The 20219-nt window shown below is 42.6% G+C and overlaps 1 protein-coding gene and 1 long non-coding RNA gene across 9 annotated transcripts in view; one reads left to right on the top strand and one right to left on the bottom strand.

Annotated features, from left to right (window-relative positions):
- SNX18 (sorting nexin 18) overlaps window positions 1-20219 on the bottom strand; it is a 233651-nt gene that overhangs the window by 166027 nt on the left and 47405 nt on the right. The window lies entirely within an intron of this gene.
- Window positions 1-20219, top strand: part of LOC116661010 — a 130553-nt gene that overhangs the window by 93883 nt on the left and 16451 nt on the right. For 6 of the 8 annotated variants that reach the window (XR_004316777.1, XR_004316778.1, XR_004316773.1 and 3 more), the window contains 5 exons: window positions 8567-8834; window positions 10663-10731; window positions 12146-12292; window positions 14011-14079; window positions 16803-16842. This is a non-coding gene — a long non-coding RNA (uncharacterized LOC116661010). The remainder of the gene's footprint in view (window positions 1-8566; window positions 8835-10662; window positions 10732-12145; window positions 12293-14010; window positions 14080-16802; window positions 16843-20219) is intronic. The other 2 variants (XR_004316772.1, XR_004316770.1) reach the window with 2 other exon arrangements.

Genomic DNA, 20219 nt, shown 5'->3' with positions numbered 1-20219 from the left:
CCCATAGGGACAAGTGCCGATTCAGGAGGTCTCAAATGTGATGAGGAATTTGCATTTGCAACAAGCATCCCAGGTGATTCTGAGCAGGTAGCCCTGCTTCAAGAGTACCCCAGTAATTTATTTGCTTAGTTCAGAGATTATGGTCTTTATGGGTCTTAGTTGTGAGTTTGTAAGGTGTGTCCTTAGAGGCTGCTTGGGTCCTCAGTCACTGGGTCTGCAGTTCAGGACCAGACAATGGGGAGAGAGCTCCCCTTCAATCATGGGTCCTGCATTTTCTCAGTTCCATTATGTTCTGCCATTTTTCCCTGAAATGCTCGTATTTTAGCATCTAAACTTCATCTCCCAGATGACTTTCACTTTCCAAGATTTCACAGTATTTATGTAGATTAGTAAGTTTCTGCCCTTGAGAAACTCACACTAGAATCAGCAGATCTTGCAAACTGACCTGAGCAAGATTACTGATGCTTAAATGGGAGCCACAGGAATCAGTAATGTCAGCTACTCTCCTCTACAACTGGGTTACTCAGTTATGATCAAAGTAAGCCACCGGCCAAATTCGGCTGCACCTACAGACACTTATTAAAAAGGAGAGTATATAACCTTGCATGCAAGGTTCTCTCAAAACAATTGCCAGGATTCCAGAGGTAGGATTCTGTCCCCAGCATAGTCAGAATGGGGCAACCAGAATCCTTGAGTTCATGGCTAGACCCAAGGCCAAGTAAAGGCTTACCTCAGGCATCATCCTAAGGATACTGGTTATAATTCTAGCTGAACATATATATCCTATTCGTGCAAGAGTAGAGGGTCTAATGCACTTCTTTTGAATATCTTTATATTTACCAAGGAGATCTCACTTCTGACTTTCATCATGTTAATCAGTTTCACCAACAAAAAAAAAAGTTCTGACACAAACTATGCTAATTGGCAAAGTACTCATATTGATGGAGATGTGAATAACAGAAGTTCTTTGCCTCCGATTATGCATTCTTGATTAGAGCCCAGAAACTTTTGGTTAGAGCCTAAACTAGGTGATATACACATAAAATAGCACTGTATATTCAGAAGTATTTAAAAATAAATAACAGCTCTCTTAAGATGGCATGAGTCTCCCACACACATTGTGGTACAAGGCAATAATGCCTCTGGCAAAAGTATGAAACCAGGCTCTGAGGACAGAGACAAGGGAGTGACTAATTCTCTCTGGCAGATGGGAAATGAAGGGGTAAGGACCAGAATATGCTCACAGAGGAGATGTCCCAAACTGAGTTTATTTAAATGAGTAGGAATGTGTCAGTTAAGCAGACTCGGGGTACACCCAGCAAAGGGAAACAGTGAGGGCCCAGCATGGAGTCTGGAGAAGCTACACACCTCCCTAGGGGAGGGTAGACTGATGAGCACATGATGATGATGGGGGAGATGGACTAGAACTAGCCAGGAAATAGACAACAAAGAACCTTCAAGTTCCTGCTCCACGGCTTGCTCTTTACCAGGTAGGCAATCAGAAGTGAGACAGCAATCTCTTCCCTACTCCAACTTTGGGTCAGAACATGGATCATCATACTGTGAGACCGACATAGATCCAACCTGGGCCAGGCTTCTTCCCAAGCCTTTCTGACTAAAATCCCAGAGCCCTGAATATCCACTCCATCCACACTGGGGTTTTTTTCCCATAAAAATCCGAGTAGAAAGGCCATGGTCCCTAGAGTCATTTACTGGTTGGATGAAAGGGTGACTTGGACAAATTTCTTTACCTCTCTGACCCGAGTGTCCTCATCTGTAAAACGGGGATAATTACTTCCTTCTAAGGATTGTTATAAAGGTCACAACAGTGCCTGGTAGAGGGGAAATGCTCAACTAATTTTATTTTTAGTGTCTGTGTCTTTTAAATCTTTATCATTATTTTTCCTTGTTTATGAATTCTTAGAAAGAATAAGATCTATGTTATACAAGTAGTATTTTATCTCTCTATAGCTAGAGATTACCATTCACTGACCTTGTGCCATAAATCTTATTCTAAATCCTTAAAAATCTGGAAGTTTAGCCCTGAGGCTACTTACCCAGCTAAATTCCATAAATCTCTCTTATCTGTCAGTTGGTCTTATCAGGGTTAGGCTCTCTTGTTTCCAGAAAAAACAACAAGGACTATTTTCTGTTTCTAGTCCCAGACGCAACAAGAAAATCACATATACCAGCTCTAAAGCTTTTTCCTTCCTGTTTTGTGTCTATTCATACGTGTAACAGCTCTAAACTTTGAGAATCATGATGGCCAGTGGGCTGGCAGGGCTGCCTTTCACTGCCTGAGTTAGAACAAGGTTTAACCTAAATGCCCTTGGCAACTTTTCTTGCAGGAGAAGCACCTTTTTCAAAGGAAACCTCATTAGCCCTAACAGGATTCTCAGTGAAGTCCCTACCAGGAAGTTCCTCCATACACATTCTCCTCTCATACAGCCCCTCCTCTCAGAAAAACAAACTCGGGTTAATGAAACAGAGCTATGTCCTTTTCTCTTACTGATCTGATTCTGAGCAGGATTTTAAACAGCCACTTTCTTGCTCTCTTTAAAGAGACTGACACTTTAATCCAGAGCTGCAAGCTGCAATCACTAGCACTTTAAATCAAATTTAAATTCTTATAGGCAGGTTTTCTGCTGATCCTCAATTTACCATTGGCCCTCCCAAGCCGCCCAATTGTGGCACAGCCCCTACATCACACACCATTAACCGCCTGCCCTTGAAGGCATCAGGGTAAACCCCATCCCAGGCACCCATCATTATAACCATTGCCACACTACAGGCAGCTTACCCCACTAACTAGCCACTTGGCAAAACCAGGATTGTTCACCCCATAATGGGAGTTTTGCTGTGGGGTGAGATGATGAGGGGGAAGAGCAAAGTTCTCTGACTATAGCCTGGATTAGGAGCCCTGGGGTAGGGAAACTGGTGGCTAGGGGCCCGCATAACACTGCTGTGTGGAATGTCACTGACAGGGCAAAATGATGACAGATTGCTTCCATCACCTTCCCCAGAGTCAGTGCAGGCCCTGGTGAAAACTGCAACAAAGGCAGCCTTTGTTACAGCCAGTGTCCAGGGACAGGAGAAGGAAGAGGGACCATGGCACTGTGTCATGTGGGAAAGTTTCATGAATTAATTGATAACTGTCTATGTAAGGATACCATTTACAATTCAGTCATTCTCAAACTTTTTCAGTGAAATGTTCCCTAATCATAGAGGAAAGTAGATATATATGTACATATGGACAACAGTCTAGTATGCAGCCAGGCAGTCATCTGAAAGCTGAAATACCTGTAAAATGTATATAAATACTCCATTATATTCCATAATACAACTGTTTATTGTGACATAGTGTAATTTTCAACTTTAAAATTTTAGTTAAAATTGTGTGAAAAGCTAAGTAGTTTGAGCAAAATTGACCTCCGGGATGACAGTTGCTCCATGGCTCATACATACATCCCTGGTCCCTAGCACTCCATTGTGAAAAGCATAGCTCTACATTTTTCTACAGCCTTCAAATTAAATCTTTCTTTTAAAAAAAAATATCTAAACTCCAACTTTGAGTCTTTGCTCATACTCCTCCTTCCATGTAGGACATTTTTTTAGCCTTTCTCCCCATGAATTTCTCTCTACCTATGGCTTAAGTCCCAAGTAAAATACTACCTCCATAAATCCATCTCAAATTTTCTGAGTCAGAATGTATTTCCTTCTTCTCTGTATTCTTAAACCTGCCTCTATTTCAGTCGTTATCTTCCCACTTAAGTGCATAAGTAACTCTAAGGGAGAATGTGCATACATGCCTAAGAGCTTAGAAACACGATGGTTGCTTCCATCTCCTAGGTATGCTTTTCCCTCTGATTGTCCACTTTGTGCTTATTCTTGATGCTCAGATCTTAGCTGGGATGGCAACTCCTCAGGAAGGCCATCTGTGACCACCCAGACTAACGTCCATACCCAGTCATCTCTTGCCCTTCTTATCAGCATGACATTTTTTGTTTCTTTGTTAGTTTATTTATTGTGGTAAAATAGACAATATAAAATTTACCATTTCAACCATTTTTAAGTACACAATTCAGTGGCATTAAGCACATTCACAGCATTGCACAAGAATCCCCACTATCCATTTCCAGGACTTTTTATCTTCCCAAACTGAATCTCTCTACTCATTAAACAATAACTCTCCATTATCCCTCCCTCCAGCCCCTGGTAACCTCTATTACACATTCTGTCTCTATGAATTTTCATATTCTAGGTATCTCATATAAAGTGAAATTATATAACATTTGTCCTTTTGTGTCTGGCTCATTTCACTTAGCATAGTGTTTTCAAGGTTCATCCATGTTGTAGCCTGTGTAAGAACATTTCTTTTTAAGACTGAATTATATGTCATTGTACATCTATACTACATTTGGTTTATCCACTCATGCATCAAAAGACACTGTGTTGTTTCCACCTTTTTGCTATTGTGAATAATGCTGCTATGAAAACAGGTACACAAATATCTGTTTTAATCTCTACTTTCATTCTTTGGGGTGGAGACCTAGAAGTGGAATCGCTGGATCATGTGGTAATTTTATGTTTAACTTTTTGAGAAGCCACCATACTGTAAGCATGGCGTTTTTAAAATGCATGTTTGTCTGCTCCACTGGAATGAAACCTCCATTAAGAGCAGGGGTCCCGCATCTGGCTTTTCCCTCCTGCATCCCCAGCACCTAAAATAATATCTGGTGCACAATGGACACTTAGAAGTTTTTGTTAGGTGAATGAATGAATTAGGTCTTCAGCAATTGTTAGTGTTCTTTCTCTTCTCTGCTCTATTCTCCCTAAATCTGTTGCAAACTCCTTGAGGGCAGGGCTAGGTCTTATTCATCTGTGTAACTCCAGCACTTAACACATTGAAGGCACCCATTAAATGCTTGTAGAGTTGAAATAAATTCCCATTCTTGCTTGTAGTTTTTCCCACTTGAGTTCTGTAGATTCGGCCTGATGATTATGGATTAGTAAGAATGGAGGGCTTTTCTTTGACTTTCCAGGGAGCAAAGAAAAGACCAAATGAGGCCCACACACCAGTCGCCTCCTGGGCATCTCTGACTGGGTTTTTCTCTTATCCTTTTCCCTTTGATTACTGGATTCTAACATATTCCAGAGCCAGGACTCAAGGAAGCACAAACAGCTGAAAAATCTGTTAAATTACATCATTTGCCTCTGAGAATTGAGGCATGCTGGTTGAGTCCTCGGTTCAGATAAAATACAAGTTCTGATATCCCAAGACTTCTTAAAATTTCAAGTAACATTCTTTGGATTAAAATTTTTAATGATTTTCAAGTAGTTCTGAGCCTGGTAATTCTCATTATACATGCCATATACAGGTAAACAATGTATTTTACCACTCCATTACAGACAATAAATTACATACACATTACATATTGCATTTTATGTATAATAATGGGGTGCTAAATGGGGATGGGAAAATCCAAGTAAAAATGCCCAACTGGCACCTGGAACCATTTCCATGGATTTTCTCCCCAGATCCTGCCAGCCTCCTTTACTGTCAGGAACACTCTATTTCAACCAGCAGCGTTGGAGACAGAGGAGAACGAGAAAAACTTCCTGGAATCTCAAAAACAGGCTCCAAAACTCTGCCAGACTACAACCTTTCTCCCAGTGGCCCCACCAACCCTCCCAGCTCTCTCCTGCCCTCTGTATCCGAGCCACCGGCCTTCCCCCGGGTCCTGCCTTTGCTGTCTGCTGCCTGGTGATCCCCAGACAGGCAGCCTTACTCTTAGGGCTTTACCACTGCCAAGGCTCTGCCTTGGGCGATGGCCATTCTAGTGGGTCCATGATTTTTCGGGGGCTTTGCTCACTCTGGGAGCTTTTTCTGACTCTTGGTTGTGAGGAGGGTGAGTGAGATTACTGTCTCTCAAAAGGAAATGCTAGTTTCAGAAATTTAGCTAACAGTGAAACAGAATAGGGAGTTATATAAAACTCCAGCAGTGCCTTAAAACCACACCCCAAATCTGTCTCCAAATCCCTACTTGTCAATATGATCTTTTTCTTTTTTTAAATTAATAGACTATTTTTTAGAGCCATTTCAGGTTCACAGCAGAATTAAGCAGAAATCACAGAAAGTTTGCACATAGCCCTCCCCACCCACACATATATACTTCCCTACCCTCAACATCTCTCATCAATGTGGCATATTTGGTACAATCGATGAACCAACTCGGACACATTATTATCAACCAAAGTCCATAGTTTACATTAGGATTCACTCTCGATGTACATTCTATGAGTTTTGACAAATGCGATATGCTCTTTTTTCATTAAAAAATACTTTGAAATTTTTTTCCCAGTCATGTGTCATTACTACCTTATGCTGGAGCAGATGAGAAATGGGGGAAGAGGGAAGTGGACCACGTCTCAGCTGACAGGTCAGTGAGGAGGAAGCCTGCAGAGTGAGCAAGAAGGTCAAGGTCAAGAGAAGCAGAAGGCAGAGGTGGAGACCAGGTGGGAGGATGATGCCAAGTGAACTTCATCTGCCATCTCCCCTCCCCTGCCAGCCCCAAATTACACCTCCCCTTTCTGGTGCTACTGCCAGTTACTGGTTACTAGCTGTCCTGGAGCAAAGCCTCTCTAATAGAACAGGACAGAAAGGATAGTCAGAGTTCTCCTGTCAGGCCGGGCTGCTCCCTGCCCCCAGGCCACGTGTAGGTTCTGGTCTTAGGATAAGAACAGAAATGCCTGCCTGGATGTCCCAAAGGAATAAGTAAAAACAAAGACTGCCCTCATGCTCTCTCACTGCTAGAGTCCAGCAAATACTCAGGCCCAGAGGAGAGATACAAAAGGTCTCAGAGTGCCTGGCATACCCTGGGTACCCAATTCATATGTGTCAAATGAATGCATTGATAGACACACACACACACACACACACACACACACACACACACACACACACACGATGGATGGATAATAGGAAGTTGCCATAGTTCATCCCTTTTTGACCTACTCACCTGAGTCTGATCTACGGCCCTTTCCTGGCACCAGTCCCAGCTACTCACTCATTTCCAAGCACATAGCACCTGGGGAACCACTGTAGGAATGGGGCAGGAAGGGGCACAGCCATTCCTACTGTAAGCTCGTCGCGGTAATGGTTGCAGGCCTACAAAAATCTACAGAGGATAGAGTAGGTGTTCTCTGTCCCATTGACATATACACCTGAGACATAGAAAGTAGACTGTGGCCTGCTAAGGCCATAGAACAGGCAGTTGGTGGCTGTGGAAGTTCTCAGAGTTCAGGGTATCTGGCTCCTGAGCTAGAACACTCTCCTACAGCCTCCTACAGTCTCACTGCCATTGGATGTGTTGCCAGAAGATCAGCCCCTGTCCCTGGTGGGCCAGATTGAAAGTCAGAGACCAGGTCTTAGAGCAGAGAAGAAAAGAAACAACTCTATTACTTTGCCAGGCAAAGAGGACTCACAGCAGGCTAGTGCCTTCAAAACTGCAAACTCACCTTGGGGATGGGGTAGGGTGATGACATAGCCAGAGCTCAAACAATAAATCATCGATAACAATCAACAGAATCATTTTCCTGTCATAAGACTTAAGAGTGGTGTCCTGATGCCTCCCGGACTAATTCTATAGAGGCTACCGGTTGTCACTTCTTCGATCTCTTTATCTTGTAAGCATCCAAGGCATGGTCTTCTTGGTAATTCAGGCCATTTTGTAAGGTTACAGTTCTATGACCTTCTCCCTGGAGAACAACTCAGAAACCAAGTGTGATTATTACTTTTGATTACTGGAATAAAGCAGAAACAGTACAATTAATAGCTTTATTTTAACAATGGGCCTGGAGCTGTGAGTAGCAACCAGTCAGACAAGTCAGTTGACCATTTTAAGGGCAAACATAAAAGGAAGAAATCTGTTAGCCTAAACGTGGCCATTTTATTAATTCTCTTTCAGACAGAGCTAGCAGTGAATGTGAACTTGACTTCTTTTTCTTCTTCTTTTTTTATTGAAGTACAGTCAGTTTACAATGCTGTGTCAATTTCTGGTGTACAGCATAATGTTTTAGTCATACATATATTTATTTTCATTTTTTTTTCATTATAGGTGACTACAGTATATTAAATATAGTTCCCTGTGCCATACAGAAGAAACTTGGTGTTTATTTTATATATACTAGTTAATATTTGTTACTAATTACCTGTCTCTCACTGTTGGGGGAAGAGCTCTTTCCTGCTCATCGTCCTAAAGAGGGCAAACAACAACAAAATTAGCCAAACAAGCCAGCCCTGAGTAAAGTCCCAGAGTGAAGGCCTTTTGTTTGCTTTTTGCTTTCAGCGTCTCCCAGGTCCCTTTACCTCCATCAGGAATGCTCTATTTATTCCTGAGGAGTCTTTTTGGTAGAAAGTGGAGGAGAGAGAGATGGCACACTGGCCCTCAGGCAGAGAAGCCTCTGATAACCTCATTCATATTGTTACACAATTCCTTTGTAAAGTAGGACTACATCCTAAGAGAAGTCTTGTACTGGGTAAATGACTTTATCCTCTTTTTCACAGGCATTTGCATTTTAAAAAGGGAACACCAGGATTCTGGAATGACCTTCTCTAATAGCAGTGCTGTTGGCACCGCCCAGGGACTTTGGAGGTCAGGGATCTTTCCAGCTGGTGGTTGCCACCTACTCTGACCACAAGGCCAGTCCAGCAGCCTAGAAGAGCTTTGGGAGGGAGGAAATGGAAGAAGGCGTCCACTGGTAGAAGCACCACATTGGGAAATGTCACCTTCTCAACTTAATCTCTCTGACTCACATCCTGGTTGAGGGGGCAGGTAGGTGAAGAGGAGCAAAAAATACTTCGAGAGAATTCAAGGATCTAACCTGCTTTCTAAAATCAAAACCAAAGTTGATAACATTCAGTTAAGTAAGAAAAAAAAAAATAGAACATGGCCATGAGTAACTGCTCTCCCCTGGATCGATGCAAAGTCACAGATTCCTACCCTCCTCTCCTTCAGTTTTCTGGAGGCTGTCTGCTTGTGTCTCATCTCTTCTCCCCACATCCAGAGACTCCGGTTGCTTTGCACAATTGTAGGTCCAGACCAAAGCTGGGTGGAATACATACTGCTGAGGACAAGCCTTCCTTAGACTGAGGACAAGTCTCTATACCAGAGATGGGCTCCTCTCCCCCAACTCGCTACCCGCCCTCAACCTGAGATGACAGTTCCAGCTCCCATGCAAGTGAGGCCAGCCTGACTGTCCCTTGCTGCCTGGTCCATTGGCCAGTTCTCTTTGCTCTTTCTTCAGAGATGCCTCATGAGATTTGTTATTAAACTGTCCATGATTTTAGTACCAGCTGCTGCCAACATATGTAAGACAGTAGTAAATATTTCACTGGCATAAAGTTGACAGACAGCTCAGTCTATATCTGAATTTCAACCAACGGTGGGCCCCCAGTCCAATGGCAGGTGTCCTGATAAAAGACACATGGAGGAGAGACAAGGCACAGAGAAGAGGAGAAGGAAATGTGACCACGGAGGCAGAAATCAGAGTGATACACCTGCAAGTCCAGGAAACCACCAGATGCCAGGAGAGGCGAGGAACAGAATCTCCCCTAGAGCCTCTGCAGGGAGTGCAACCCTGCTTTCTCCTTATTTCCAACTTCTGGCCTTCAGAACTGTAAGAACTGTTATTTCAAGCTGCCCAGATTGTGGTAATCATTTCCTCTGATAAAATATAAGTAAAAGACAGTACCGGCGTCCAATCTGATCCCAAGATCTGGGAAGTCATATGGTCCAACAGATGCACACATCTTGCTAGTAAGTGATGGTGGTTATTTAAGAATGAAATGAGAGTACTTTTTCTTTCAAGTTATTTGTTTTAGTTTTTCAGTTGGCATCTAAGTTGTTAGGACCTCAGTATATGAATTAAATTGTTTGCATACAACTACTTAATAAATAGAATTTTTAGGCATTTCTTTTGGCCTAGGGACACTGAAGAAATTTCTAAGACAGTGTGCTATGAAACAAGTGTGGGAACTTATGACACTGGGTGCTGGTGTCAGAAGCCCAGGTACCCTGGATTTTGCTTCTTTGTATCTCTAGCCGATTGCTTTCTTGCACCTGGTCCAAGAGGGACCTCTACATGGAAAGGAGAAGGGGCAAAGCCAGGGGGGGTGATGGGGGAGGGGGCAGATACACCTTCACTTTAAGGGCACAACCTGGTGGATGGACTCATCATGTTTTTTCTCAAGCCATTGGCCTGAATGAAGTCACGTGGCCATGCTTAACTGCAAAGGGAGGCAGGGACATTCAAATTGTCCCCTAGGTTCCCAGATAACAATGGGGGTGCTTTATTAGTGTCACAAGAACAGGGAATGGATATAGGGGGTAACCTGCAGCCTCTGGCTCCGACCACATGAATGGAGAGCATGGAGCTGTATTGCTTCTTTCTCAATAACTGGTAATATCATCAACAGTAATAGTAATTGCTAAGTGGACTGAAGGAGAGCAGGAGGCTCTGGGGGCAATGAAGGGCACAATAAAAGGGATTGGAACACTGGCAGCCCAACAGAAGGGGCACACGGTGTGCAGGTATACATGGTAGGTACCATATAGAGACAGCACAGTAAGAGTTTTATTGCTTTATTTTCTTGCCTTTTAGGAGTTACCAACAGTCTTCAGTCTACAGAGGTAAAACATTAATTCACATTTGGAGCACAGTCTTGTTCTGGTAAGAGTTACTTTCTGTTCCAGGGGAAGACAGTAATAGATTACATCTTTGGTTTCTTCAGACTTATTATTTATGTGTTATTAATTGCTTCCCTAACACTTGTTTACATACCAATTTTAACATAAGAACCAACAATGTCCTTCTTTTTTTGAGACTCAAAGTTACTAAAAGATACTGATTGGACTACCATAGCCTGGACCAAAGCTTGATGACAGAGAAAGGCAATGGATTCTTATATTTAAATAATTCACTATGAGAGTAATAGTTGGCTGGATTAATGGGTTGGCTGTTCCACCAACATTTGGATACCCAAGGGGAAAACCTGTCGGGAGGGGCAAGACTTCAACCCTGCCACCTGGAGTTGGGCGTAGTGGGCTTCCTCCCTAGAGAAGGGGGCTGTTTTGGAAGAGTCAAAATAGTTTGCCGTTAACCTTACAGAGTACTTTCCTTTTTCCCCAACAAGGGTCCCTTCCTCTGCTATATTTGCATCTATACATATATGTCTGTTCATGCATCATGTCACTGCTCCTATCACAGGCTCTGTCCCACCTTGGCTTTCTCCACAGCATCATCTGACCAGACTGTAGTTATCAGTGAAGGGTTTAGGGGTGTCTAGAGGACATTACAATGTAGAAGAACTTACAACCTGACACTAAGCCACTTGCAGAGTCCTAGGTAGTGGGACCTTTGTTTATGCTCCTGCTACAGTCGCACCCTTACCAAACAATTTGTCCCTCACTCTTGGGACTCTCTCCTACCAATCTCTCACAAGCCAGGCCCAGCAATTCACTCACAGTTGCCATCTAACTCAGGGAAGTCCCGTGTCCCTTTATTCAGGGTCACAGAGGCCAGTGTGACAGAAGACCAAGAGGGTGGGACCAGGCCTCTGTGGCTCCCATCCCACCCCACCCACTCAGCACAAAAGGATGCACAACCTTTGAGCTCTCCTGCTGCCCAATCCTGTGTGGCAGTTTCCCCACTCAGCCCTCCCAAGCAGAGAGCTGGAAGTTCATCAGGACATGTAGATCATTACATTACTTTTTGACCTTCTTCATTTTATCCATGAGTAAATGGCAAAGGCATCAGGTACATAGTCAAAGAAATGTGCCAGCCCCCCCAGCCTGGATAGGAAATGCAGAGTCGAGTAACACGAAGGCATTTCCACAGCTCACCCCAGGATGGGTCTTAGTACTTGGGGTTTGGTGGCCTTCCAAGACCACCCACCCACATGAAGCAAAACTGGGCCTCCTCATTCTTCTGGTGGTTAACTATTGGAACACACACACAAACCTCCCAATTCTAAAGAAGAGAAAGAAACGTTTTTTATAAGTGCCGTGTCACGCAATTAAGTGGGCTAACGACAGCTTCTTCTTGTTGTTCATGACATTTCTGTATCCCAAACCATCTCCCACAGGCCCTCAATGCATAGATAGCTGGCCCATTATTAATCTCTCCAAACATCAAGTCCATAAACACCAGTGGCCACCCTCCAGCTACGCGAAGAGCTGATTGAAACTTTGAAATCATGGCTTTTTTACCGCGGACCAGATAAAACTTATAGGTGAGATATCCTCCTCTCTTGGCTCCATAAGCCATTGGGGCTTATTTATGGATTGATTATTCCCCTTGACCCAGAGTACACCCCAGCACTGAGGGAAAGTTCTGTTAAAAAGCTGTAACATCAGGAACCCAGAAGTAGCCTCTCTTCTGGCTGAGAAGCCCTTGCAGGACTGACAACAGCTGTGAAGGGGCTGTCCTGGATCGCCCGTGCTGCAGTGGGTTACCAGCATCAGGCTTTGGTGGTTACATGGGTACAGCTGAGGGCATGTGGGAGCTGGGAACCCCAGAAAGGTGAGAAGATCCAGGATGGTCCTTTGAGATCAAGTAGGCACTTCTGGGTCTCCAGGCTGGTCCACAGGGAAGGAATAGGATTCTGGACTTTCCTAATCTGGACATGCGGGTCCTCAAATGGCATTTTCCGAGGCAATGGGTGGAATTACATTTCTTACATACCCAAATGGAGAAGTGGGACATATGGTTCAATACAACTTATTTTATTGCTGAAAAAAAATGCTAGGAGGTGGTACTATTTTTATTTCCATTTTATATAGAAGGAAAGTACAGTTTAGTAGAGTAACTTGTCCAATGCCACATGGCTAATAAGTGGGAAAAATTAGATCTGAAACCAGGTTTTCTGGCTGTTCTTAATCAGTATGTCCCCCTGCCACTCAGGGCTGTCAACAAGGAGTGACTGACATCATCATGACACAACTTCTCTGCGTGACCAGCCCTGGATCATGCTAAGCCTGAGCCTCCCCTACAAGAAAGGGAAGACTCAGAACCAGACCTGGCTCCTGAAATGAGCCCCACTAGATGCTCAGTGTTTTCTTTCAATAAGTACTAACCAAATACCTACAATGCTGTCAGGAGTATGCTCAGCTTTTAGGCAGTAACATGTCTAACAGGATCCATGCTTTCTAAAATACCTTGCCATCTGGTTGGGGAAACAGGAACAGCACGGGTAATGGTGAATGATACAAGGCAGTTTACAATGAAGGATTAAATTGTATGTTACTGACTATAATTTTTATAGCAGTTCAGAGAAGAAAGAGGTGAATATGGGCTGTTCTGACTCAGGGAAGGCTTTATAAAGAGGGATTTGAACCAAACTCTCAAGGACAGATAAGATTTGGAAGGGGAATAAACTTACTAATCCTCTCCCCCACAACCAAATCATATAGTTGGTTTATTTCTTTTAAAGCCACTGATAGTAAGCTGTGTTTTGCTTTTCTTTTTTGAAAATTTCTAAATAGATTCTACATTTAGAACAAGTGATATAAACACAAAATTTAAAAAAAACATGTTACCACTGAAACCATCTAACTTTGTGTCATGAATTTTTATAGTCAATGCTCATGGGATGTCTTGTGATTTCCTAAGAGTGACTGTTCTGACCTAGTCACAAATAATTTAAGACACAGGCAACAGCTGCCATTTGAGAGGTTTTGTTTGTTTTTTTTTTGTTTTTTTTTTTTTTGATATAATAAAGAGTATAAGATTAAGATGCCTAGTTCCAGGGGCCTATTTTGTTTCCTAATTTTTAAGAAGACAGAAGTCTTCAAAACTTTGAAAGCAGAGTTTTAGCCATGACCTGAGTTTTACTCCACAAAGCCCTCTACTTCCCATTTCTAAGGAGGCCCTATGCCCAGGCCTGGGCCAGGGCCAGAGGCAAACTCTCATAGGCAACCTGAACAACATGTTGGCTTTCTTGACTCTCAGATCCCAGAACGATGCTCTGCGAAGAGCCAGAAGTGCCACCGCCTTGGCAGGGGCCCTGAGCTCAATCTGGTGAGTAAGTGCCAACTGGCGGTGATGGTGGTGGTGTCTCTGGATTTGTCCCCTAATACAGCATGCTCTACATCTTTAGATCTGAACTGGCATTGACAATTGGATGTTTTGCTACAGTGCAACAGTAACTGAACTGATTGGGTTAAATAAAATCACTACCATTCACATGGCAGACTTTGATAGAGAAAATGTTTTAGGGGAGGTTCCATCTGGACAAGAGATGCCCAAATGGCTGGCTCCCCACAGTCTTGCTAGACTTTACCAGACTGAGGATCCTTGTTGATTGCTGACTGATTGTAAGCAGGAAGCTCCCCTTACCCACCGGTACAAGGGAGGGAGAAGGGAGCCCTGGGAGCAGGGTGGGTAAGGCCACAGTGCAGAGGAGAGCCCAGGAAGAAGCAAACAAGTCGTTCGTCCTCATGTACTCCCAAGTGAACCTGGTCCGGGTCATATTCCTTCAATCTCCCTTTCAGCTTGGTGGTGTTCTGGAGTCTGTAATCCCAGAGTGAAAAAGCAACTCCAGCCAAATTCCTAAAACACTTATTCTTTTCCTAGACTATTGCTCCTAACTAGTCCCTGCCCTATTCTTCCCCACAGAGTGAAATCACATTAGTCTTCCCAAATATAACTTGGTACACAGCTCTCTTCAGGGTTTGTTCATGGTATGCCTTGACACAGAGAGGATATAGACGAGAACTCCAGGCAACGGAATTCACCACAGTGCCCTTTAAATGACAAAGTACACCACAGTGCCCTTTAAATGACCCTCTGCCTCCTTGGGACTAGGGGTCAGCTTTTTTTGATAGGACTTTACCCTTTCTCTCTGCTTTTCTAGCTCCATTGCTTCCTCAGCATCCTTTTTGAGTCCCACTTCCTCCACTAAGCCCCCTGCACAGCCCTTTCCTGAGGAACCCCTGGCCCCAGCTTCACACCACTTAGGACAGTCAGTGCTCACTTTTGAGCAAAGTTTCCCCCAGAACAAAGGTTGAAAGTCCTAAGCTCTCTCCCACTGTGTCATAGGAAATTGGTTTTTGAATGTCCCCAAGAAACATCTCACTCTTCTACCTTGTCAGAACACCCTGCCTCTGAGTTCTTGTGGTCAGAGGTTGTGTCTCACTCTTCTCAACCGTTGTCTTAGACAGGTTGGCACTTAGGATGTGCTCACTTGATATTTTGGGAAAAAGTGAAGAAAGTGGTCTTTTTTTTCTCTTTCTGCACTTGTAATTCATAGACAAATCTACACTTGCAAGGAGACTCGGAAATAACACATAAATTGACTTGAAATCTTAGTGCACTTTAAAAAATCTATTCCCAGTCTTTAGTCAAAGAGAAGGCGTGTTTTTTACCTATCTGTCAAATGAATAAAATAATTCAGAGCTACAATTGCTTGGCTCTTAGGAGCTTTAAAATCATGAACGTGAATCATAAATTGTAGAAGTAAGCTCCTAACAAAAAATGAGAGAGCAACAGAGCGAGTGCAGTCCCACTGAGAGCCAATTAGCCCATTTCTTACTCAATCCATGAATTTCAGACTTTTAAAATAAGAACCATCAAAACAAACCTTTTGAGACCTGCTAAATGTGGCAGTCCTGCAAAAGTGTATATAAAATACAGATGTAAATCCAAACTTAATAAGGGGAAAATGACAGAGGATAGTAAAGCTGGTCTTTGCAGAGCTTCTCTGTAAATGCATTTTATTTTATTGACCAGTTTTATAACCCTTATCAGGCAAATGCCTACCTTGGATCTGTGTGTGTGTGTGTGTGTGTGTGTGTGTGTGTGTGTGTGTGTGTATTCCAGCTGGTGTAACCTGAGCCAGGCTGTATGAACTCCTTAAATAATTAAATATGTCTGTATGTGGACAAACAAATGCATTATTGACAGATGACTGTTGGGTCCACCTGTCAAATGCTAAAACATTTTATTCTTAAGGACAATATATTTCTTTTGTTCAACTCCTATATTTTGAAACTACTGTTTCTTTGTTTTTCAAGGAAAAAAATTCTTGAAAGGGAAGAAAATGTACCTTGCAACACTCCTAAGGCCAGCCACACACACACCTCCATCTTCAGGACTTTGCCAGTGAGCCCTCTTGGAAACATCCTAACATTCTACCCCATCTTTGATTAATTTCCCTTTCCAATCCACAGTCCTTCTAGTCTCTAAGTGCTGTTGATTTTACTCCTAAAACATGTGTATTTTCCTCTGCATGTCTATTAACTAGACCCTTATATCACCTTACACTTGGGGAATTGCAGGAAGATTGAATTGTTTTAGCTTTTCCCAATCTCTCCAACTCCAAGCCACTCAAACCAGATGGATTAAGTGAACAAGTGACTGATAAAAGGATAGAGAGAGGGAATAAGTGAAATTTGTTTTATTAAAATAACTGAATTGGCTCCTGATTCTATAATCACTTTCTTTGCTATTTAAGCAAAAAAAAAAATTAATATACTTACTGGCCAAAATATGTGTGATACTCTCCCAGACACTGTTAAGGGGTGCAAAGTATATATATATGACATGGTTTTTTACATCAGGCCATTTTTTTTGAAGTATAGTCTGTTTACAATGTTATGTTAATTTCTGGTGTACAGCATAGTGATTCAGTTACATATATGTGTATATATATACACACAGACACATATATACACATACATATATATATATGTGTGTATATGTGTATATATATATATTCCTTTTCATATTCTTTTTCATTATAGGCTATTACAAGATACTGGATATAGTTCCATGTGCTATACAGTAAGTCCTTGTTGTTTATCTATTTTATATATAGTAGTTAGTATCTGCAAATTCCAAACTCCCAATTTATCCCTCCACCCCTACCTTTCCCCTCTGGTTGAGGTGGGAAGCCCCATGAAAAAGAGGGCAGGACCCCCAGGCAGGGCCACTACCCTCCTGCCAGCACCATTTGGTTCCCTGGCCCTGCAGCATTATCTCGCTTTTTAAACTCTGAAAAGGCTTACTTCTAGGAAAGCGGAACTTATCCCTAAGATTCTATTGGCTCCCTGAGCTAACTCTGGATTTGTCCATTTCCCTACTCCTGATTGGTCCATTTCTCTCACTCCTGATTGGTCCATTTCTACAAAGTTTGTTCCTAATTAGTCACCTTTGTTATATCTTATTTGCGTATGATGTTACAAAATGTTGCAAGGTCTAGACTGGTAGCCTATAAAAGCCTGTGTAAACCTAAAGATGGGGTCCAGAGCTTGGAGTGTTAACTCCTCTGGGCCCTCTGGCATAATAAACCTGAGTTCTCTAACCCTCCAAGTGCTGCTTGGACTTGGATCCAGGTTGCTGTCACAACTGAGCTGTAACACTGAGTTGTAACACACTTTGCTGCAATATGGCAACTATAGGTTTAATTTCTATGTCTGTCTTTTTTTTTTTTTTTTTAGATTCCATATACAAGTGACATCATAGGGTATTTTTCTTTCTCTTTCTGGCTTACTTCACTTAGTATGACAGTCTCCAGGTCCATCCTTATAACTGCAAATGGCATTATTTTATTCTTTTTAATGGCTGAGTACTATTCCATTATATAAATGTACCACAACTTCTTTATCCAGTCATCTGTTGATGGAAATTTAGGTTGCTTCCATGTCTTGACTGTTGTATATAGTGCTGCTATGAACATTGGGGTGCATCTATCTTGTCACATTAGAGTTCCCTCCAGATGTATGCCCAGGAGTGGGATTGCTGGATCATACAGTAAGTCTATTTTTAGTTTTTTAAGGAATCTCCATACTGCTTTCTATAATGGCTACACCAAACTACATTCCCACTTACAGTGTAGGAGTGTTCCATTTTCTCCACACCCTCTCCAGTATTTATTATTTGTGGACTTCTGAATTATGACCATTCTAACTGGTGTGAGGTGATACCTCATAACAGTTTTGATTTCTGTTTCTCTGATAATTAGTGATACTAAGCATTTTTTCATGTGCCTATTGGCCATTTGTGTGTCTTCATTGGAGAAATGCTTGTTTGGGTCTTCTGCGCATTTTTGGTTTGGGTTGTTTGGGTTTTTGTCATTGAATTGTATGAGCTGTTTGTATATTCTGGAAATTAAGCCCTTGTCAGTAGCATCCTTTGTATATATTTTCTCCCATTCTGTAGGTTGTCTTTTTGTTTTCTTTATAGTTTCCTTTGCTATGCAAAAGCTTCTAAGTTTAATTAGGTCCCATTTGTTTATTTTTGCTTTTATTTCTATTGCCTCAGTAGACTACTCTAGGAGAACATTGCTAAGATTTATGTCAGATAATGTTTTGCCTATGTTTTCTTCTAGGAGGTTTATAGTGTCTTGTCTTGCATGTTTAAGTCTTTAAGCCATTTTGAGTTTATTTTTGTGTATGGCATGAGGGAGTGTTCTGACTTCATTGATTTACATGCAGCTGTCCAACTTTTCCAATACCACTTGCTGAAGAAGATGTCTTTTCTCCATTGTATATTCTTGCCTCCTTTGTCGAACATCAGGCCCTTTTCAGTCTAGTTATAGAGAGGAAAGGTTAACAAACTTTGAATAGTTAGTAAACAAATAACTGCTTAAATAATATAGTAAGTGAAATAGGACAGCAGATAAGTGTGGGTATACTTATGAAGGAGACTGTTTCAAAGGGATCAATTACCTACCTTATGTTAATCATTCTTGCCTCTCTTGCCAGCATTTGGCATTGCACACAGTCGATATCTTAATAAAGAAAATCATTTGGTTGCAGGAGATAGAACCTTCTCAAGCTCATGGAAATGAAGAGGAAAGTATTCTAAGGATTCAGGGACATCTTGCAGGACCAGAGCAGGAAATACAGCGGGCCCCATGTAGACAGCAGGGAAGATCTGGAAGCAGGTCACCTGTTCTCTCCATCGCCATCTCTTTCCCTAGGGCAGTGGGAGCCCTCACTGTAGCTATATATCTGATTCATTCTGGTTTCTCCAGAGATCAATCCAAAATCCAGCTGCAGCTCCTTTGTCTACACAGCCTTCAGCTCACTGCCCATGGCTTCCTATGCCCAAGTACACACACAGCTGGAAACTGGGATGGCCTTTATGAAGGGCTGACCAGCTGCTGCATTGGAGGCAGGGTGGCTGGGGCTCTGGGGCCTCTGATGCAGGGCTTGGGGGCAGGGAGCAAATGATTGGCATCTCCAGGACAGAAGCCAGTGAGTACACACTCAGATCCTATCGCTTGTCTCTAATTTTACAAAGGGAGAATGTCTTTGTTTAGAGAAAGGCTTACGTCTCCTTTTTTCTCTGGGCTAACTCCCCTGGCATTTGGGAAGTGGAGATGTTTGTGATGTATCACTTTGCTACGGATGTGTTTGGTTCAACAGTAAATTAAGTCATCAGACTTGATTAATGGGCTTAGGTTGAAGAGTTGGGAGGCATGGAGCTCACCTGACCTCCAGAAATAGCATATTGATTTTCCACACCCAGGGACCCAGCCCCTCCTGAGGAGCTACAATTACAGATGGGAAGGAGGTGGGGCCCAGCCAACCTGGGAGCAAACAGGAGGTTTTGTGTAATAACTTGCAATCTAACTTGCAAGTCTGTGGCATTCTTGCTTTTTCAGGCTTGGATCTGATCTAGTTTGCTTCTTCACACTGTGGGCTCTCAAAATTCATGGGAGTTCCAGCAACCACATGTGACCTTGTAGCCACTTCCTTGGTTCCTCCACACACAATCCAGAAGTGGATGGGAGGAAATGACTCTGTGTAATGCCTCCCCCTTCTTCCCAACCTTTCCAGAACTTCAGCCACCCTGTCTCAGTTTTTCACATGCCTTCAGGAAGGCCAAGCTCTCAGCTCTTACTGGATCCCACTCCATCCCTACATCTGCTTTAGTCTCTTGTATCCCTTCTCCTGAGTTACTGTGTTCAGCTTAATGTAGCTGAAAGAGCAACAGAGACTTAAATACAAAGCCTAGCTCTGCCGTAAACCAGCTGTGTGACTGTGCACAAGTTGCTTAATCTCTCTGGGCTCCAATTTTCTTCTCCATAAAAATGAGGCCCTACCAAAAGCAAAGCCCTAGACTGAGGATTTTTTCTCTGTCTCCCCTGAGCTGGCTTCAATTTGCACTTTCCAGAATTCATCTCCTCTGAAATTTTCTCCTGCCAGTTGCTA

The sequence above is a fragment of the Camelus ferus genome, chromosome 3, assembly GCF_009834535.1.
Source record: "Camelus ferus isolate YT-003-E chromosome 3, BCGSAC_Cfer_1.0, whole genome shotgun sequence".
In the NCBI taxonomy this organism is placed as follows: domain Eukaryota; kingdom Metazoa; phylum Chordata; class Mammalia; order Artiodactyla; family Camelidae; genus Camelus; species Camelus ferus.
The sequence above is the reverse complement of the archived record's forward strand: the minus strand, read 5'-3'. Positions and strand labels throughout refer to the sequence as shown.